General features: G+C 44.2%; 1 long non-coding RNA gene across 1 annotated transcript in view; it reads right to left on the bottom strand.

The window, feature by feature from the left end:
* Positions 1 to 23,120, bottom strand: part of LOC121149129 — a 113,494-nt gene that overhangs the window by 17,510 nt on the left and 72,864 nt on the right. Inside the window, exon 3 of the long non-coding RNA XR_005882620.1 lies at positions 22,242 to 22,315. This is a non-coding gene — a long non-coding RNA (uncharacterized LOC121149129). The remainder of the gene's footprint in view (positions 1 to 22,241; positions 22,316 to 23,120) is intronic.

Raw genomic sequence — 23,120 nt, 5'->3', positions numbered from 1 at the left:
ACTGTGGAATAGAAAAGTTCCCAGACCATGTTACTATGTTTGACTCACGCGATTCACAAGTCACTAAAAGCACACAGCAAGAAGCAAGATAAAATAAATGATGCAAGTCATCACACTTAACATCAAGTGGAAGCAGGTGGAAGAATCATGCAGCCTAAATTCTAGATGCCACCTTTCTCATGAATGCTATGACTGTGATAACCAGAGTTGAGATTTGAACCAGAGGATCCAGCAGAGGAGGATACTGGGGTCAAGGGAAGGCACTCGCTCTATCAAACTCAAGAGTAAGCACATCTCACCAAAGCCATACCTTAGAAATTAAACTGTTGAACACCATGTATTGTATCTGCACTTTTTAGGTAGAAAACACATGGGGCCACACACATGTACCAATGGACATTCCAATGAAGATCTCATAAATATTTGGGACCTCATGTGGATTCATCACAAGTATTTAGTGCCAATTCAGTCCTCCAAGCTTGCTGTTTTTTGTTATTGTTGTTTTTGTTTTCACATTTGCTCTAATAAACTGGTGTGTCTAATGACTACTTGCTTGGTAGCCTTAACACATCTTGCAAGTTTTATCCATTCTTTTTGTTTTTCCCTGTAGCAAAACTGAATCTTCTCAAGCAGCAGTGTTAAACGTGCCTTACCAACAACTACTATTTCCCCGGCCCTGGGGATGAAAGATGATGAGAGGCAAGGACCAGCAGGGAACAAGCTCAATGGAGAGGTAAGACTTTAAAGCCCGTTGGGGCCTGGCCTGGGCAAGCAGAGGGCCTGGTCACTATACTCAGGGGAAGGACATTGTGTATAACTATCATAAGCAGAAGATGTGAGGCAGGAGCAAGGGGGAGAGGGCCAGAGAGGGGACCTGGCCCTGGCCCTGGTTTCTAGATGGACCTTGGACATGAAACATGCAGAGCTGAGCAGGTGCGTGCTGACTGGAGCTCCTTGCCAGGACTCCCTAGCCAAGGCAGTGACAACCATCTCTCTATACAATCTGCAAAATGTAGCATGTGACCCACAAGGGTGGCCCTTCCTTATGGTCCCAAGCTGCTACTGAATAAATGGAAGGCATTGTTCAAAGACAGCAGCAGAAATGCTTTTAAAAAGAAAAAGTCTACACTATGGAAATGTGATATACACAATAAAACTCCCCGTTTTCAACTGTATATAGTTATGAGACTGACAAATGTACACACGCATGGAACAACCAAGGGATAGCACATTTCCATTATGCCAAAAAGCTCCCTCATATCTTTTTATAATCAATCCCCTCTCTCAAACCCAGTACCTAGCATCCACTGATTTGATTTATCCTTAACATTTTGACTTTTCAAAGATGTTACATGAATAGAACTCCATATTCTGGAAGACTTTTGTGTTGGCTTTTCTCTTCACACACAATGTATTTGAGATTCGGGCCCGGCGGCGTGGCCTAGCTGCTACGATCCTCGCCTTGAACGTGCCAGGATCCCATATGGGCGCCGGTTCTAGTCCCAGCAGCTCCACTTCCCATCCAGCTCCCTGCTTGTGGCCTGGGAAAGCCGTCAAGGATGGCCCGAGGCCTTGGGACCCTGTACCCGTGTGGGAAACCCGGAAGAAGTTCCTGGCTCCTGGCTTCCGATTGGCATAGCATCAGCCGTTGTGCTCACTTGAGTGAATCATCGGATGGAAGATCTTCCTCTCTGTATATCTGACTTTCCAATAAACAAATAAATCTTTAAAAAAAAAGAGAGATTCATCCATGATATGTCCTGTTTTATGAATAAATGTTACTTCATTATATAAATATATCATAGCTTGATTATCCATTCAGCAGCTGATGGACATTTGGGTTGCTTTCAGTTTAATATATTATGAATAAAGCTATTATAAACATTCATTTACAGGTCTTTGTATGGATGTATTTTTTTATTTCTTATAAGTTCTTCTTGTTGAGTTAAAAGTTTTAACCACACTTCTTTTTTATTATTATTATTTTTATTGCAAAGTCAGATATACAGAGGAGGAAAGACAGAGAGGAAGATCTTCCATCTGATGATTCACTCCCCAAGTGATGGCAATGGCCAGAGCTAAGCCAATCCTAAACGAGGAGCCAGGAGCTTCTTCCAGATCTCCCACGCAGGTGCAGGTCCCAAGGCTTTGGGCCATGCTCCACTGCTTTCCCAGGTCATGAGCAGGGAGTAGAATGGGAGGTGGGGTTCTGAGACATAAACCAGTGCCCATATGGGATCCTGGTGTGTGCAAGGCGAGGACTTTAGCCACTAGGCTAGGCTACTGTGCTGGACCCCAACCACATTTCTTTTTTGAGACCAAGAAAACTTTCCCTAGAAGTTCCTCCATGTTTGAACAGTCAGAATTGAGTCACATGTCCCTGCTTAAACCAATCACCACAGAATGAAATTGACTCAGACTTTCTGCCAGCATATCCTGAGTGACACAAGACCACATACATCAGGAACTGCTTGCAGCAATCTCGCCACCCACAAGGGATTGTCATGACTTACACTTGTTAGCCTATGGGCCTGGGCATAGCAAACTAGCACACAGGCTGATCAGTGGCCCACAGGAGACTCAATGGAGGTGTTCTAGACTAGATTTGGCTGAACTTATCAATAGCATCTTGAAGTGCTTGATCTCAATATGTGGGGGAAGTGACAGTGAGTAGCAGACAAATTTTTAAGATTTTAATTTTTATTTTTGAAATTTATCATATAATTGTGTATAGTATGGATTCCCCTCTCCTCAATTTCTACCCCACCCCAACTGATTTTTCCCATAATGTCACAACTCTTCATAAGGAGTTACAATTCCATCAGTCTGCTATGTAAGTGTGCCCCAACATTGCTGGTACAATGTCAGACAGTCCATCATCCCATTGTCTAGATGTATCCAACACTTTCACTGGGAGCCCATCTTTTGTTTGGAAACAGAGATGCATGTATCTTCATATTGGATATGGTAGTCTCCATTGTTTCACCACTATATAGTCAAATTTGCATGATAGATTCCTTACATTAGAGAGAACATATAGCATTTCTCTTTTTGTGATTGACTTACTTCACTGAGCATAATGGTCTCTAGTTGGGACCACCTAGTTGCAAATTGTATAATTTCATTTTTTTAATGGCTGAATAATATTTCATGGAGTAGTAGATGTACCACAGTTTCTTTAGCTACTCCTCTTTGGATGGACATCTGAGTTGTTTCCATGTCTTTGCTATGATTGTAGATTGTGCTGCTGTAAATATAGGATTACAGATCCCCTTTTCATATGTACTTTTAATTTCTTTTGGGCATATACCTAGGAGCGGGATAGTCAGGTCTGTTACAGATTTACAATATAGACACACAGCTAGTAAGCAGAAGATTCAAAGGCAGGAGAGCATTAGAGCAGGCCAGAGAGAAAAGGCATTTCAGAGCAGTGCTGGGAGGACCATGTGCAACATCCAGGCAGTGTACTAAAGAGCCATGATGGTCACCTTGGGAAGTAGGTTAAGATGCTTGTGCCATGCCTGCCGTACGTCTGAACAGTGCTCGTGGCTGTGGAATGGCAGAGTCTTTTCCTAGGGGTGAGCAGCTCCATTGTGAGCCTAACCCAGGAATTCTGGCAGGGATGCAGCATGCAGAAGTAGCAGAGAAGGCTACAGAGTATTTTGGTCCCACTGGAGGCTGTGGAGGACGACTAGCTGAAGGGAAGCCTGAGCAGGGAGAAACCCTAGTAACTCCCAGCAGAATTTCCAAACTTCCAACCCAGGAGAACCATTACCCCCTTCAGAGCTTTGGCCCAACAAATGAAATGGACATCAGACCAAGAGGAAGTGAGCAATCTGGACTCTAGAGCTTGTTCGCTAAGGCCTCACCCCTGCAGGAGTGGAGCAGGGACCAGCAGCACTGACGTCAGTGGGGACACGTGCGAGCAGCTCAAGATCAGGCCTGCCTGAGACTTGGGGAATCTGCATCTGGCTTTTACAAGACCCATGGGGGATACACATGAGCACATTATACTGAGACGCTCTGGTCTATGGAGTCCTGGGAGCCTTTAGAAGAAGTGGTGGGGGCAGACCTGAAAAGAGGGACCAGATCTTCCCTTATTGCACCACATTTCCAATCTGTGCTGCCTGCCAGTGTTTGATTTTTCAAGTCTTGTGTTTAAGGATGTCAGGATTACATGCATCTCTCACCTAGGGCCTGATATTTTGAATGTCCATCCAACAACACAAGTAAGAATTATTATTTTTTTCTTTTATGAGTTGCTTTCCTGAAACTAATCCATGTGTCTTCTCCATTCCTCACTGGCTGGATGTATTTCTGAGAGTGGAGGCAAGCAGGGCTTCCAAGTCAGAAAGAAAGAATCATATTCCCTATCCTCTTGCCAACCAAGAGCACATTTACTAGTCTTCCCTCCATAAGACATTCAATGATGTTTAGGAAGCACCCACATGGGCCTGGGGCTTTCCTCAGTGCTGGATTTGCCAGATGGCCAACATAAAGGGCATTAGCCTTTATCTGAAATTTCTACTCTGGAGGTTCTTGGAGGCCCTACAGGATTTAAAGCAGGAAAGGAAAAAGGGGACAGACAAGATACCTGAGAAATAATACCCAGCTTTAAAGAAAACTAGTAATCTGTTTAGAATTGGTCAGGTATATCTTATCTCAGTTCCTGCATAAGCCCTTCCAACATCTGTCCTTAGCTTCTCTGGCCATTTCCCAAACTGCCATTCAAAGGAGAGTCTCATAACCCATCAGGTGCTAAAAGAGGTGTCAGAAGACGCTACCTTTTCTTGGTCAAATCTTGCAGAGCAGCTAGAATTGATAACATTTGGCTCCATGATTTTATAATGGTAAAGTAAAATTTTTTATGGAAAGCATACATTATGAAAAAAAAACTATAAATGGATTTCAAAATTTCCTCACAGAACCTTATCATTTCTCTATTTTCAATTGCTCTATCAGCTTTTTTGGCATACTCACATATATTTAACCCAGATATTGGTGGAGGGCTGAAATTGTAGGGCCATTGTCCATGCAAAAATGGGCACTTTCTCCCAGTACTTGAGAAGAACATAAGACTTTCATAAGGATGAACCAGGTTCATGTCCTTTCATGTCCCAATCGAGGATCTTTCAACATCTTTTTTGATGGAAGCAAATAAAGTCATGATGGGCGACTGTGTTTCTATTGTCATAAAGTGAGACATTCTTGTTACAGCCACCTACTTAAAGTACCATGAGTAAAGCAAGCATCTACTACTGGAAAAACATACAGAGGGCCCTTACCAAAACTCATCAACAGGAAAGGCAGGAAGGAGGAGGAGGGAGGGGAAGTGTGCACGCCACCAGACTCCTGCCCCCCTCTCCTGCTCTGGGGCCAGTGGCCATGAATCCAATGCCATGTGAACGAGATTTGCAGGTGTGAGTGGGAGGCTCCCGGGGCTAGCCCGGATGAATGAGAGTGTGGAGAGTGGGGGCTTCTGGGACAAAGGCAGAGGCAAAGGCTATGCTTGAATGAACAGAAAGAGAACTGATGTCTCTTCCAGAAAGAGGGCAAATGGTCATCCCTGGAGGAGATTTAGGGCCCTGTATGCCACGGCTCTCCTGCTGATGCTGGAGAAGAGGGCAATAAGACAGGAGATTGCACCCACAGACAAGAAGAGGATGAACTGTCCGATAACTTGGAAAGTCTGCCAACCCCATTAGAGCCAATAATCACAAGAAGGTAGCAGGCTTGTCAATGAATGGATAAGCCAAGAGCACACGCACCTGCCATGGAAGCTACTTAGTAAGTAGTTGTTGCATGAAAGGATGGATAGGCATGCTTATTTCAACTTCAGAATCAATAATTTAGTCTAAAAATTACACTCATTCATTCATACAGTCATTACACATAATTTGAATACCCACTTTATGTCTTGTACCTAGGCAGCAGTGAACAAGGCACAACAGTTCAGCCCTCCATAACACTCTGGTGGAAGATATTAACCAGTAAACACACAAACAGGCAATAATTCATTCCAAGTGCAAATGCTATCAGAAAACCTAAAAGTATTGTTAGAGTAGATTTGAGCAGTTCTTGGCAAACATGCTCTGCCAATGGCCAGAGAGAAAATACCCCAGCTTTTGTAAGCCACTCTGCATGACAATTACACAACTCTTCACTGCAGCATAAAGGGAGCTGCAGATGACATGGAAGTTACCAGCATGTCTGCGTTCAAACAAAATTTTATTTATGGACTCTCAAAAATTTGGTTAAACTACCACCTGTGACATCAACATCCCACATGGATACTGTTTCATGTCCCAGCTGCTCTACTTCTCATCCAGATCCCTACAAATGTGCCTGGGAAAGCAGCAGAAGATGGCCCAAATGTCCAGGTTCCTTCCATGCACATGGCAGACCTGGATGAAGCTCTTGACCCTTGGCTTCCGTGTGACTGAGTCCTGTCCATTGAAGCCATTTGGGAAGTGAACCAGCAGATAAAAGAGCAATTCTTTCTTTCTCTCTCCATATTCCAAATAAGTAAATCTTTTTAAAAACTGAATTTTATATCATTTTTATCTGTCATGAAGTACCATTTTTATCTGTCATGAAATACTAATTTCCTTTCACTCTTTATCATTTAAAACTGTAAGGAAAAAAAATCAAAGTAAAGAGAGAAAACATTCTTAGCTCCCAGGCTATACTTTGTTGACCCTTGGAACAGCGTGACACCGCAAGGATGGGGGTATGCCAGGAAGGAGACATGTGAGCTGAGACTAGACAGGAGATAAAGAACCAGCCATGCAAGCAGAGAAGGGAAAGACTTTCTAGTCACAGGAGAGAGTCATCAAAGCTCTGAAAGAAGTGTGCTCAAGGTACACAAACATAAGCAGGGTGATCAACATATTAGGGTACCTCAAAAAACATAAGGGCAATGAAATTATAAGGTAAGTCTACACTCACACAAAACATTTTTTAAATCAATGCCACTTTTCATACAATACCTTTCCCGGGAACATTTTAAAATCCCTTGTATAACTGATCTGCTGGGTCAAATCCCACTGCACACAACTTTCTGATTACAGATTGTTTGATGCATGGATTCTTACAGCTATTGATCAGTTTAGTACCTTACACATCAGAGCTAGGGTATAAAGTTACTAAATCCATATTATCAGAAGTTTTCCCATATTATCCATTCCAAAGGAAGTGGACAACTCCTTCAATCTACCACACACTCTGGTAACTACGGGAGTCAAAGGCAGGGTGTGGTGGGTGGGTCTTTGTCACACGGCATCTCACCTATCCCCTGTTAATGAGGGACAGAGCCAGGGATGGGGAAGGAGGGGAACCACCAGGCCCAGGGAAAAGGAACGTGTCTCTGCAGAGTATTGTTTTGCTCCATTGCCTTCTGACCCTCACAGCCTTGGACTTCAATCGATTCTGGCTCTTGCGGAAGCCACCCAGTTCCACATTTCACCCTTCATATATGGATTTTCACTTTTTCAATTAGCACTGCATAGACAGAGCTACAGCACAGGCCAGCATCTCAAACCTTCCAACTGGGGGGCAAAGCCACTCAGCAGCCTTCAAACCCTGGCAGCATCAAAAATGCCATCTGCAATCAATTACCATCACCCTTCCTCACCATCCTTTGCTTGAAAACAGCTAACTTATTTTTTTCCCTCCTATCCCTGTAAAAACACACGTGCACACCAACACACACACACACATGTGCTCCCAGGCTGAAATCACAAGTGCCCAGGCTCAAGCCTGGAGAGAATGTTTACGACTGGGTTAGACATCCCCCAAAACAGGGGTTTAGAATGGAAACACTGACAGCTCATTAACTCCGGCGGCATAAGGCCAGGCCAGAATGTGCACGTTTGTCTCCATTTTGTTTGTGTCAGCAGGATTTCCAGGCCTTAGATCTCCCCACTGTGTCAGGCAAATTTGAGGGCAAGAGGACAACCCAGAGAAAATGGCTCAGGACATACACAGCCCTCAGGTATGGGGTTTTCTAGGGCATACGGATTCAGTAACCTCAGCGCATGTAGATTGGAAACCCAAGTCCCCATCAGCCACTTAAAGGACCAATTTTTCCTTGGCACGGGTATGATTCTACTGCTATATGAAGGCAATGAAAAGTAGCAAACCAACAACCAACAGGTTGGAAGGAACCCAGTCTGTCTTCAGCCTTCAGAGCTTCTGCTGTCCTGCAAGATCAATCCAGACGACTCCAGCACCAGTGCTAGGAGCACCATTGGCACACACAAACTGCTTGGTGCAGACTGGCTGTGATTCACGGAGGGATGCACCAGCCATGAGTGGGTTGAGCAGATACATTCTGTCAACCTCAGTATCCTCACCTGTGAAACCATATGGATCAATCACATCTGTGGTTCTCAACACTGATTGGAATCTCCTAGAACCCATTTACAACACCATTGTTACCCAGCTACCTACCCCAGAACAAATAAGATACAAAACTTGGCTATCGGTGGTTTGAAAGGCTCCCCAGATGGGTCTAACACAGAACCAGTTTGGCAAAGCGATGAGTGAGATAATTCTAAAATCCTGCTCTGTGTGTAAAATTCTATGGACTTGAACTAACTTGGGTGATAAAATGCAAGAGCTATGTCTCTCTCCAGCTCAGAGAAATACAAGAGCAGTGAAAAAAATGACATCAGGAAGCCATAGTTAAGAAACATCAACCATGTATGAGAGTCCTTGGTATCTCACTGTGTGTGTACTACACACTGTCCACAATCCCCGAGAAGGGTAGGTAGCATCACCCCTGATTCAGATGAGGAACCTGCGGCCCAGAGGAGTCAAGTTAATAACCCAAAGGGACTCCTAAGATGTCAGGCAGGGAGCACCCAACTCCTTTTCAGATCTAAATGGCCAGAGATATATGTGTCTGAGAGCGGAGGACCAGAGAGAGAAGCGAGAACTGGAAGACACTACAAGAATCCTGGGGCTGGTGGAAGAGGAATTTCCTCCCACCCCTGCTCCTCTCCAGCTTATAAAAGAACAACAAGGTTGCTCCCCTAGGCCTCCAGCTGTCATAGATGAGCCCTGATAAAGGCCTGGGGCCTCCTCCTTGAATTCCTTTGTTCCCAGACCCAGCCCATTAGAAAAAGGTCACACATCTTTGGCCCCTTTTAATTTCAGGGGTGGAGAGGTAAAAGCCCAGCCGGGGAAACCTGTGCAATTATGAGCAATTACTTAAACGGCTTTCAGACAAGCCTTGGCCGTCCACCAGCAGGCGGAGGGGCCGGCGTCTGGGTTTTGTAGGCGAAAAGGATCCAGTGGGAAGGCTGGAGTGGAGTGGGGGAGGGGAGACTGTGAAGCCTTTTGTCACTGGGCTACAAAAAAAAAAAAAAAAAAAGCTGGATCGGTATTTCCTGCCACTGGACTAGCTGACACTAACCAGCTCCGTGCAGGGGGAACTATTCACTTAAAAGTCATCGTTTCCTTTACTTATCTGCCACTAAAGAAACAAATCTATTAGCAGCAAGAAATCACTCTGGCTACTTTAAGTGCTGCTCCTACTGCAAATGCCACAGGCCTGTCTTCAGCTCACTCCTGCAGTCCCCTGGCCTCTGCTCCTCCAAAGTAGCAGCTTCATGCTGGCCCTGAGCCAGGAGCTGACGGGTTTCTGACCACTACAGATAACAAGGGCTATTGCATTCCAAATCCTTGCCCAACCTCCTCCCCTCCCTTCCGCCAAAAATCCCAAACCCAGTTTCTCCCTGGCAGATCAAAGGCCGCCCCAGCTACAGGAGCGCTCACTCGATCAATAAACCTTTGACAGGGGAATAAACAGAATGATCCAATAGTTTCCATCAGGATTTATTTGGTCTGATGCTGTGTCTTTCCTTTTAAGAACCATGGAAGTTGGGTGTGAAGTTCCAAATAGCTTGTTCTCTGAATTAAAAATTCCCAACAGCACAGGGACATTTTCTGATCTCATCTTAAGCATCTGCAGGACCAGGAGGGCCGGAAGACAATTGGCCTCTTTGGATTCCCAAAGATAGTTCTCCTTCCACACCAACTCAGTTTACAAGAGCCACTGGAAAGTTACCTAAACAAACAATTATAATTTTTAAACTTTGTAATTTAGGAAGTAAAAAAGGGAAATGAGTCTGCTTTTTCAGGGTTCATCCTCAAGAATTCAAAACCACTTGAGAGATACGACTCAGAAACCATGGATCAAATACATAAAGCAAGATTTGGGGTGCTGTGTTTTCAGGACAAAGCAATGGTGTTTCAACCTATAAGAACATTCATTCTGAAAATCAGCTCCATTGATTTCTATATCGCTCTCCAATGAAAGTCTCTTCAATACCTAAATCCTTAATCCGTGAAATCGGAAGAGTTGAAATGTAAAATGGCTCCTGGGACTCATTTGGAATTTAGCCATCTAGGTTGTCCCCTTCTTAAAGATTATGTCACATTGTGCATTTGTAGCCTTTTAGATATCAAATACGTACTACAGCTTTAGGAGTGATTTTACATCTCCCCCCTGACTAGGTAGGGAAGTGTACATTTAGGTCAACTTGAGCTTTTTCTTAGCAAGAATGGAAATGCTTGACAAAGATCTCTGAAGTATGTTAAGCCACTCCAACACAGGATCCAGATAAAAGAAAACCACGCGGACCAGCAGCACAGGCCAAAACATGTGTCTGGGGCACAATGACAGTTATAGCCCAGGATATCCTGAAAATGGGTGGGTCAGATTTACATTTACAGCCCCGAGGGAAAATATGGACTCCTTGCCAAAGTGTTTGTGCAGTTCCTTCTGAAGCACAAGCTAATATTGATGGCCACCATTTCTTGAGAGCTCATATTTCCCAGGCCCAAAGAGCTAAACACTTGACAAGATTTACATTATTTCCTTTAGCCCTCACAAGAGTCCTATGAAGTAGGTACCATTTAACAGATGAGGTAAGTGGGTCTTAAAGAGGTTAATGGTCTTCCCCCAAGGGCACATGGATGTAATTGGAATTACTGGGATTTGAACGGAGGCATGTGACTTCAGAGCCAGTGCATAAAACCCCAACCTGAAACAAACACTCCTGCAACATCCCGACTCAACTACATCATTGTCCATTTCAGCCCAGGGCAATCGTCTCCACTTCGACATCTTTCTCCAGTCTCCATCTAAACCTTCAGAGGCTTCAGTGATTCCTATTTCACTCCAGGGTATGACTCTGCTGCCTATTTCCAATTATGACTTTTTGTTGTTGTTGTTATTTTTTTTTAACACTTTCCTCTCTTTCTTACATTTCTGTTCATTAAATCTGGAGAAAGCCTGACTTCATAGCATAGATCACAAGCAAATCAGAGGGTCCCTGGAAACAGTGCCACGGATTCCAGATGTCCAGCCCTGTGCCTGATGACCTTCAGAAAAGCAAATCCTTCTATTCATTTCCTTGGTTTTCAAGTACAGTGCTGTAAAGAAGCCTGGCATGATTCATCAAGTCTGTCCCCAGAAGGAGTATACCCATTCTACTCATTTTCCTCTTCCTAACAGCAATTTGCACTAAATCTTGGGGTGGAGGAGCAGTGGAGACCTTTTGTTCTCTTAAAGTTAACAAGCAATATTCTCCCTCTTTATGCAATTGCAAGACAAGAACATGTGTTTTGAATGATCATTTTTGTCAAAAACTTGGTACCAAGTCAGTGATGGATATTTAAAATATGTAAGCATCCGTTGTCTTGTAAAGTGAGAAAAAGAACAAGAGGTTAGAGTTGGGCTTCCAGCAGGGCACTGCACACTGCCCTTTGCACCAAGGATATAGGCAGGCAAATGACTTGGATAATGGGGGGAGGGTGTGAAGGGTACAGGGGATGCGGGAATGCAGAGACCTGGGGGCTCATCAGGCCAGACAGAGCAAACCTGGTGATTTCTCCAAGCGCTTGGTCCTAAACAGGGAGTGGGTAGTGGGAGGGGAGAGCCCTAGGTTAGCATTCTGGCCTGCTGTGCTAGTGGACCAGGCTTGGAGATGGTCCCAGGCCAGCACATGTGCCAGGAGCTTGGGTCCCTAATTGGCTGGCACATCACCCCACAGGAAGACTGGACTTCTGAAGGCTGGACTGAGGAATCCATGCATTCCTGGGTGCAGGGACCATGGATTCATCAGGGAAAGGGGAAAGAAGATGTGTGGGAGGGAGGACTGCTGAGGTTGTATGCTGCAGGTGAGGAATGACTTCTGAGGATCTTCCATCAACAAGGCTACTGTACTTGCAGGTAGTGAGGGGTTGAACAAAGTGGTTTGGAGCTGGGGATGCTGGAGGACCTTTATGGGTCAGACTGATGCACCAGCCCACGTGGGAGACCTGAGCTGGGTTAGTAAGCATGGCTCACCAGTTCACACTAAAGCTAGGGCAGGTGGGGCTACCTGGCTGTTTTCTCAGGCCACAAGCAGGGAGCTGGATGGGAAGTGGAGCTGCCGGGACTAGAACCGGCACTCATATGGGATCCCGGTGCATTCAGGGTGAAGATTTTAGCCGCTAGGCCACAGCGCTGGGCCCAGCGGCTGGATTTTAATTTTCTAATATCAGATCACAATCCAAATTGTAATAACATTCCATTACCCCGAGATTCCCTTTTGGGATCTGAGTCTTTTGATGAAGTATCTTAGGGAAAGAGTCAGCCAAAAACAGAAACTGCCACTTTGCAGGGAGGTATAGATTAGGCGTCTGATCATGGAAACAGATGATATATCCTGCAGGAGTCCCCCTTCCCCTTTCTGATCCTTTGCTCTGGGCACTGTAGCTTCTTCCAGAGACCCAGCCCACACTGCTATTCCTACCACACCAGCTGTCAGACACAAAAGCTGTCTCTCCAACACTCCAAGTTCCTTCCTGCCTACATGTGTTTGTATGAGTCATCTACCTGATGACTCTTCACCTGTCTCTTCAAATTTCAGATCTTGGCTCTGTAATCAGCTGCCTGGAGAGACAGCCTTGCCCCTTCCCTCTCCCCACCTGAGTCCGACCTACCTCTGCTTAGATATTTGCCTTTGCGCCTCCCTGCAATTTCTCTTCAGAGAATTTATCATCAAGACATCCATTGACTTACTCACTGTGAGCTCTCAAACACACTTTTCATTAGAGGAAATTTCAAGTATATTTTCTATCTCAGATAGCAAGCATCCAGGCGAAGTCTGGCACATAAGAAGTTAGAGAAATACATGATTGAACTGTCCAGTGTTCCTCAGAAGAAAGGCACAGCTTCTCCAGGGAGACATCAAATAGCAGACTCATTATTCAGGGAGTTTGAAAAGCATAGATGGCCTCAAACACACTTGCACTTTGCTTAGTGTCTTAGGTATTGTGAGAGCCTGACAAACTTTGGAGAGGAAGAAAGAAACACCGGTTTTCAAACATGACATTTCCTCCATAGTTAAATGTATAGATAAGTTTAGCATCCAGAAAATTAAAATTGCTGTCTTCTCATGAGTACCTGTCCTTACCAGTAATGTGTATAACTCATTCTCTCATTCCTCTTCACACCTGCTCCTGAAGTTAAGCAATAAACCATACTGCACAGATGAGTAAACTGAGTCTCGAGTCATTTGCCAAAACACATGGAGCAAACAGCAGTAACTGGTAGACTTGAACTTGTTTCATGTATTTTGAAAATCAAATCATTGTTTTGAGAAGTCACATCATTAATATGGTAAAGATAATCTCCTTTTACATACGGTATACTACAAGGGTTGAAAGTACTTGAGCAATGCTATTTTTAGTGATATTTTTCCAAATCCTTTACACCCATTCTACACCAGTGTGGATTTTTTTTTATTATTAAAAAAGGAGTTTCACCACTTAAGTTTAAAGGGTGGGGGGGGAGGGAGCTTTTTACATTGCCTCCATCCACTCTAGGGAATGAAGATTTGAGATTTAGCATCTGTAAAGATTACTGTCCCTTGTTGTTTGTGAAACAATACAAGGCTATTTCAAAAACACCACAAATAATAGTGTATTCATAATACACATCTTCCACTGAGTTTGAAGACCTCTTGCATGCATTCTTTTGAAAATCAGTTTGTGGGCCAGCTCAACTAACTGGCTAATCCTCTACCTGAAAGTGCCAACATCCCATATGGGCAGCAGTTCATGTCCCAGCTGCTCCACTTCCCATCCAGCTCCCTGCATGTGGCCTGGGAAAGCAGCGGAGGATGGTTCAAACCCTTGGGACTCTGCACCCATGTGGGAGACCCAGAAGAAGCTCCTGGCTTCTGATCAGTTCAGCTCCAGCTGTTGCGGCCATTTGGGGAGTAAACGAGTAATGGAAGCTCTTTCTCTCTTTTCCTCTCATTCTTTCTGTAAATCTGTCTTTCCAATAAAAATAAAACAAGCCTTAAAAAAAATTGGTTTGTGCAAAAATAAATTTACCTGTTAATGCCATTTTCCACTAACTTTTTGAAGTATTCTCATATATATACGAAACAGTATGAGTTCTGGGGGAAGGTGTTTAGCCTAATGGTTAAGATCTCTGTGTTCCACAGCAGAGTATTGGAATTTGACTCCTGATTCTGGCCCCTGTGTCCCGTTTTCTGCCAGTGTAGACCCTGGGAGGCATTGCTGAGAGTTCAAGCAATTGCAGTTCTGCCACCCACACGGCAGACCTGAATTGTGTTCCTGGCTCCAGCTTCTACCTCGGCCCAGCTCCAGCCCTTGCAAGAATTTCAGAGGGCGCTAACAAATGAGAGTCTTCTCTATATCTGTGCCTCTTACTCTCAAAAAAGACATAAATTGAGCCTGGTGAGGTAGCCTAGCAGTTAAAGTCCCCACCTTGCATGTTGGGATCCCATATCGGCGCCAGTTCTAATCCTGCCTGTTCCACTTCCCATCCAGCTCCCTGCTTGTGGCCTGGGAAAGGACGACCCAAAACTTTGGAACTCTGCACCCTCATAGGAGACTAAGAGAAAGCTCCTGGCTCCTGGCTTTGGATCGGCTTGGCTCCAGCCGTTACGGTCAGTTGGGGAGTGAATCATCAGACACAAGATCTTCCTCTCTGTCTTTCCTCCTCTCTAAATATCTGACTTTTTAATAAAAATAAATAAATCTTTAAAATAAATTAATCAAAAGTAAGAAAAAATCCCCACATACATTAAAAATCTGAGTTCCTCATTGTATAGTGAATTTCTACCTAAAGAGATGTGCAAGGTTGAAAGAGCAAATATTCTTCAGGGTGAAACATGCAGAAATTTCCAGTTTCCTATTTTTATATGCTAAGTGTTCTGTCAGCAACAGCACCACCATTCAACAGATATTTTAAAGAAAAGCCAAGAAGGAAATAATTCCTCTTCCATTCCTCAGAGAATGCTTTCTTCATTTTATCCTGATGCTGGACTTCCGTTCCTTCATCTGTGCATCATATACATGGTTCTCTGCCTCCTTTCCTCCTCATTCCTACAACTCATCACAGGAGTATATGCCTATTAAGCCCTCAGACCTTCCCACCCGCCTTTTAAATCCTCCCCTCCCACCTCCACATGAAGTGAACCAGTTCTTCTCTTAATGGTTTTCCCTTGAGAGATGAGCTTCCAAGTTTCTATTCCTTTCTGCTTGACTTTGTCCGAACATGTGAGCCTTTTAAGATTTACAGCTACGTTTAGCAGTCTCTCTTATTATTTGTTCTGGGGCTTGACTACTGAGAAAAAAAATCCCAGCTGAAACAGCAGGAGAATAAGGCTTTTGCAAAAATATCCAGAGCTCCCAGTTCAATAAATAACAAACAAACAAACAACAACAAAAAACCCAGCAGCCTCAACCTGGTGTATGATAGCGTGGAAGGAGTTTCCAAAAGAGCACATTTAGTGCCTGCAAAGCAGCAACGAAATGACTGGATTTAATATGAGTTTTTTTCCACCCAAGACAACCTGCATGTACATGAACTTACTCTCTCAGGCTAATTTAAAATCCCAAGTGCTGATGTTACAGGACATGTCTCCGTGCATGACACATAATGGGTAGCAGAACCAAAGCACAGAGAAAACACAGCATTGTGGAACAACGGGAAGTGGACTGGCCTTGTCATTAGGAGCACAGGGCTTGCAATCTTAGTTTTAAAACAGAACAGTTTATGTGATTGTGGGCTTAGTTTAACCTTGCTAAGCCTCAATTACCCCATGTGTAAAATAGGGTTGTTTATAGTACCCACCCCATCATGTTGTTATGAATATTTGATGAGATAACACAAGAACACACACACACACAACAGTGAATTAGCACATGCATGATACTGTGCTTGCGTGCTTGATAACTGTTCCCTACCTTTTTTTTTTTTTTTTTTTTTTTTGCTATGGTATCATTGAACTGGGCTGTTTCTCACCATAAAGAAGCAGAATTCAGGACAATGGGTTTATTATCAGACTTCCCTCCCAGATAACCCAACTTTATACCAGATGAGGTAGAAGAAAAATAAATAAAGGGGTTTTTTTTAGATGTATTTCCAATATCAATGGCATGAAAGAGAAAATGAAAGGACAGACACAACAGATAAAGATTACAGCTCTCCCAGATTTCAGTACACTCTCTAGTGGATTTGGAAAAAGACCAGTCAGTGCTTTTCCCAAGGGAGAAGAATCTCCTCAGACAGAAGAAAAACAACTGGCCTCCGTGTACCAAGTTCAACATTCTTGCCTTGGCACTGAGATAGCAGTGGCCAGTGTGTTGCCCTGTCTGCTGGGTTTCAGCTGGCTGAGCCACTGAAGAATGATCACAGAGGCCTTCACATACAGGCCTTCCATCCTAAATGCCGGCACCTTTATGGAGAGCAAGGGAAACAGAGGGTAACTTAATCCCACCCCTCTTACCCCCGCCCTAGCCAGAACTTGTATTGGCTGATAATCTAATCCCCTGGGCACCACCCATCGTAAGAGGGACATTTATCTCTCTCACAGACTCAGAGCAACCTCACAGAAAGGTTGTTTAAATAACCTGTGGTTTATAGCAGGTGAACCAAATTCAGATGTGTGGTATAAAATAGGACCAATTCTCACATCAGGAGTGGAGCAAGGTTGCCTGCCACGTTGTGGATTTTAAACCCAGTTTATGGGTTCAGAAAACTCAGAAGCTTCTACAATCCTAGAACACAAACTGACAGAGGGCAGATGCCCTTAAAAGAATTTTTTTGTGTTGTAGTTGACAGCCAAGGCTGGGAGATGGTTGTATGCACCTATGAATTGCTCAATCAATCTCATGAGCAATTCATTGGTATTAAAATTTTCACTTGTAGGGAAAAGGTCACAATCGTGGGGCTCATTTTCCTAAAACCCAAGCACTACCCTTCTTTGGGAATATAATTATCCTAAAAAACAGTCATGATTTTGTTTGACTCTTATGGAATCCATTTTTCACTGATAGTAACTTTCTTGGCCTCCACATACCTGAACTCATTGTCAAACCAAAAGCAGCATGACGGACTGGCTTGTTTGCCTCTTGGAGAAATCGCTGCTTAAAAGTGAGAATAGAGCCTAACTCCATTTCTATTGTAAGCAACTCGAAACAAGCTTCTTAACTTCTTCCACTCACTTCATCTAGTGGCGAACGCAGTGAGAGAAACAGCAACTGCACCCCAGGATTCAGCACCCCGCGCCTGGCCAATGTTTCTCCTTTTCTAGCTGCTTGAGCGTGGCAGGCTCTTCCTATTAACTACATTACATCATCATTATCAAAGACGAAAGGAAATTAATTTTGTTTTTCAAGGTCTTGGCAATAAGTCGGTTCTTTACTTCATCAGACATCTGCTGTTTTCCTACGTGTGTCATTTGTGAAGCTGCACTTTCCTTATGACTTTATTCTCATAACAATTTATCACGCAATAGTGTTTACCAGAGGGCTTGCACCGAAGAATTTTTCTCTCTGCAAGCAAAAAGTGTAACATTAACTTAAAGCCAATATCATCATCTATATTTCATTCTCAAATAGTTTTCTGGGCTTTAGAGAAAAAAAAATAGCAAGACTGTCAAGAAAAAAATAACCACTTAGGGTCTCTGGCTGAAATGTATGGCTGGGACTATTCGACTTTGTTTTAACAGATGGGCCTTTATCAGCAATTTATGTGGGCAGCTCACCAACTTCCCTGAGGAATGGAGGCGTGCCTCCATTTACTTGGGCTCTTATCTGTTCACTGAAAGCCACATTTGACCACAGAATTCTAGGGATTTTTTTTCAGGCACTGATACAAAGGATAAACTACAGAGAATCTTCTGTTCTCTAACAGTTAGTCACTCCTGGGCTGATGGAGTGGCCCTTTGCCTATTTCCACATCTGTGAAGAAAATCTCAGTGGTTCACATGGATACACTGGCTCCCCAAACCCATTACTTCTATACAGATTCCCTCACCTAATGGAACAAGGGGGTCCCTGGGAAAGTGTTTCATGACATTGATTTTTTTTTAAGATTTATTTATTTATTTGAAAGAGTTACAGAGAGCCAGGATAGTGTGGGAGGCAGAAGGCAGGAGAGACAGAAGAGACAGACTTCCACCCACTGGTTCACGCCCCAGATGGCTCAAATGGCCAGGGTTGAGCCACGTTGAAGCTAGGAGTCAGAGATTCATCTGGAACTCCCCATGAGTGGCAGGGGCATAAGGGTGTGGGCCATTTTGTGCTGCTCTTTCCCAGGCCATGAACTAGGAGCTGGATTGGTTGCAGAGCAGTCAGTAATTGAATCAGCATCCATATGGGATGCCAGCACTACAGGCAGCAGCTTTATGCACGGCACCACAGTGTCAGCCCCATGACAGATTTTTGATGAGGATTTGACTCATTTCTCTTTTCCTTTCCCGAACTCTCCTTTTTCCCCATTCTAGGAGCTGCAATTCTGCAGATAAACCCAGGAAGCAGATTTTCTTGGAGGTTATTGTTTCAGACAAGAGCCATCAGCTCTCTGTCAGGTATGCTGGGAAGCTGCAAGAATACTAGAGTACTAGTACTAACAGAAAAAAACTTGTACTTGCCATCTGCTTCCTCTAGGGACTCATGTTTTCATGTTTATATATAAATAGAGATCTTTGGTTAAGGAGAACTGTGCCAAAAAAGAGAGATGAATGATGACTCTTAAAATTTTATTTTACCTTGAAAATTACTTTCGCCTTTCCTTGTTGCAATTTGACATAATCATTTCCACAAGAAATAAATCCTTAGGGCTCGGTTTCTCTAAGTCTATAAAAGGAGAAGGTGGAATAAGATCCAAAGTTGAGGGCTCATAAGAAACACCTGGGCAGCGGGTCAGCTCTTCGATGCCTGAGCTCCACAGCCCAGGGCTCTGACTCCGGCACCGGGAAGCAGGAATGAGAAAGACTGCATTTTCAACTCAGGGCTGGTCATCAAAGGCAAGCAAGCGCAAGGCCAGGCTCTGAGCAGACTGGCCAGCTGACTTCTAAGGTGCTGCAGCTTTCAATAACCTGGGGTCCTGGACAAACCTCAGCTGATTGTCCAAGCACATCTTATGTTACGAACAAACCTTCCCCAACTGAACCACTTTCTGGCTATGTTTGGTTCAGACCGAAGTTGAGGCACAGTAGGGACCTGGTGGCAGAGCCACCCAGCACAGGTCTCTTTCCAGCCACAGCATCAGGGACTTTCTCAAAAAGCTTTATTACTTTGGTGTTCAAAGTTTAAGTTGGCAATGAGGGTTCACAGCTATTCAACACACATTTACTGAGTGCCCAGGGTAGGCCAGTGATCACATCAAAAGTGCAAGCAGTGGACAGAACAGGTAAAAATTCCCTGCCTTCAAGAGGAAAATGAACAAAAGACAAAGAAATAAAAACCACAAGAGCCAGCAGTGATTAACACATATACACTAAGTAGGAAAACGAAGTAGGAAAGATAATGAGTTTTGGGGTACTGTATCAGAGAAGGTGATCAAGAGGGCCTTTCTGAAGAGGGGATATTTTTTATAGAGCCCCAGACAAAGTAAGGAAGGAGCCACATGACATTTGGATAAAGGTCACCCATGCAGGTAGATACCTATGCAAAGGTCCTGAGTTAGGAACATCTGAGGAATGATTAGGTGACAGGCAGGAGGCTGGTGTGGCCTGAGGAAAGGGAGTGAGGGGAAGAGGGACACAGTTAAATTTTCTGGCAAGCATATAATGTTTAATAAAATATGTTAACACGTGTGGCTATCTCTGAAGCCAAGTAGACAACTAGAACATAGGGCCTAAAAGCACTTTGGGGTCTTATCCTGGGTTGATGAGGAGCTATTAGAAGTCCTGAGTCTGCTTGAAAGGCCCAGCCCGGCTGCCATCTAAAGAGACTATAAAGGAGGTGCAAGAGCTAGGATCAGCTAGGTCCTGCTGCTGTAATACGCATCAACTCCTAGTGGCTGATAAACAGCAAAGGCTTTCTCTCCCTCCTTCACATGCCAGGTCTGTTGTAAAAGGACTGGGATTCTGCTCCACTGCTTCTCCTTCAGAGACCCAAGGATAGAGCAGCCTGCATTGGATTCAGGGCAGATCTGCACAACAGCAAGCAGTAAGCCAGACTTCCAGCTGGAAGCAGCACTTCTCACGTCCACTCACACTGAGTGAGCCCAAGGGAGTCCTCTGACCACATCTCGCTTCAAAGGCAGCAAGCAAGACCAATCCTGCACATGCCTGCAGGATGGAGTGTTGTGAACAGCAATAACTAACATGGCAGAGACCAAGAGCAGAGACACCAACTGGGAAGCTATTCCAGGAATCTAAGCAAGGAATGGCAGAAGCTTAGCATGGTCATGGGGAAGATGCTGGGAGGCAGAGACAAGACTGGCTGACATGACTTGGATGTGCTGTAAACCTCTCACAGGGGATGCATCTTGGTGGCCATCCAGTTAGAGAAGGCATTCGATGTTCTTGCACACCCTAAGCCTCAGTAAGTGGTAAACACCTCTAGATGCAGGAGGTGCTCATGGCAACAGAATAGAACAGTTTAATTTGGAACCATCCTGTCTCCCAGGACATACAGCAGTGACACCTTCACAGTATGTTCACAGATTTTCCAAAAATGTTCATGGGAGTTAGGCATTATCAACTGGACTTTAAACAATCTTCACCTCCTAGGACATTGTCTATAATGAATTGCTGTTTTTTTTTTTAACCTACCAACTTCAGGGAAGCTTTCATTTCTTCAGACACACATTTGGGACCTAGAAAATAACTCTCACCAAAGTCGGGAAGCCAACTCCCCATACACACCCAGTCTCAAGCTCAGATGGTGTCGATTAATAGTCATTTGATTTGGGAATGTGAAATGAACTGATAAGAAAAGCTGTGTGGGCCAGTGACATTCAAGAATGAAAACTGACAGATCACCTGCTTTAGAAGATTTGATTCTTCAGATTTTTAAGAGGGTGGAGGGGGGAGACCTTTAAGTGACATTTGCTCTCTTATGGCTTACATTAAACAATTTAATATATAACATGAGGGAGAGAACATGATATAAACAATATATCCAGGAGGAAAAACAAATGACCTCAGCCCCAAGAGGCCCTGTTAGGCACTGGTACTGTGTGTGCGCACTGCAAGGAATGATGTATCGGTTTTACTTCTAATCAGTATCTAAATATATCACCGTCGGTTCCTGGAGTGCATTACACTATCTGGCGATGCGTGCTCACATTTTACATTAATGTGGAAAGTATCCATCCGTTATCAGCAGAACTTAATTCTATACTGAAAAATGAGGTGTCTGCTTGGTACACTTCTATTTTAAGGTTAAGGCCACTGAGAACCCAAATCTAAAATAGAACTTTCGAACTAAACTGTAAGGGATTTTTTATGGGATGGATGTTGAGCGAAAATGGCTCACTGGGCATGTGACTCAAAGACATCTCCTAGCTTTTGGGTGAACCTGGATTCCAATCCTGTATCAGGAATGCTATGGGGACACTCATCTCAATGGTATAAAATTCTCCACAATATTCTTAGAAGACATTTTTAGACAAACAATAGTTTTTAAATAAATACACAACACATATCACTATCTCTGAATTAACCGTCTACATAAACAAGCAACATGTTCTGGAAATGCCATCATGTCAGCTTCCAAGCTAGATCTTCCAACTGCTTCCTGTTTACTCGTGTGCTCTGGCTTTGGGCTCAGAAAAGACCTTCTCTAGATATCCATAAAATGCAAGGGAGTGGTTGTTCTGATATGAAATCAATGCAGGTGGTAATTACTGCAATGAGCCAAACCCTGGGTTCTACTGCAGAGCAAAAACAAAAGAGGTCAGGAAGACCACCTACCAAGATCCTGTGCATGGTCCCTCGAGTGCAGCTGCTGCATTTCCTGAGCATCTCCCATGTATCTGGAACAGTATCTGTAACAGAGAAATAAAGGATAGGTGACTGTGTCTGCTCTTAGGCTTCAAGATGATCATGAGGTTGACCTTCACTGGGTGCAACTGATGGAGCTCAACCAGAACACACAGAAGATAAAGAATAGGGTCAGGGGTGGATCGGGGCTCAACGGACAAAGCCAAGGACAGTGTGGAATCTGACCCTGGGGACAGAGGAGATGATAGGCTCAAGTGCTTTGTTCCTATGGCACACTCCTGTGCTTCTCTCTGTACATTGGCCTCACGCTCTCAGACTGGATTTTCCAAGAAACATACCCTGACGTCTTCAGACTCACAATGTGACCACACAGGCCACAGCAAGAGAAGGGTTTCCCTCCTGAGGGTTCTAGGCAGCAGAGCTGACTTCTGTGCTGCAAATGCTCCCAGCCTGCCCTACTCAAGTTGCTACCCTGGTTATGATCACTGCATGGGAAGCTGGGAAAGGATACCTGCCAAGGACCTCCCTGCCCAAGCAGGTACCTGTGACTGACTACTCTCTGTTGCCTGGTGTTCAGTGCATCTTCACAGCACTGAACTATCCCTGGTTCCTCTTTGCAAGGAATATTCTAGAGGATACCAGAAAGAACAGTTGTTGCACAGTGTGGCAATGGCTATGCAAAAGCCTTACACAAGATACAGTAATGGTCTGGTCCGCAGTTGAGCCCTCAGTGGAGGAACCAGAGAAAAGAAGTGGATAGACATCCTGGGTCTGAACTCCATCCTGCAGTGTTGTCAAGTCTGAGGGTAAGACACACCACGCATAGTAAGCCACAGGAGTGTCATCCAG

Source organism: Ochotona curzoniae, unplaced genomic scaffold, assembly GCF_017591425.1.
Source record: "Ochotona curzoniae isolate NIBS_2020 unplaced genomic scaffold, NIBS_Ocur_1.0 scaffold_4701, whole genome shotgun sequence".
NCBI lineage: Eukaryota > Metazoa > Chordata > Mammalia > Lagomorpha > Ochotonidae > Ochotona > Ochotona curzoniae.
Note: the sequence above shows the minus strand (reverse complement) of the source record. Positions and strands in the feature narration are given on the sequence as shown.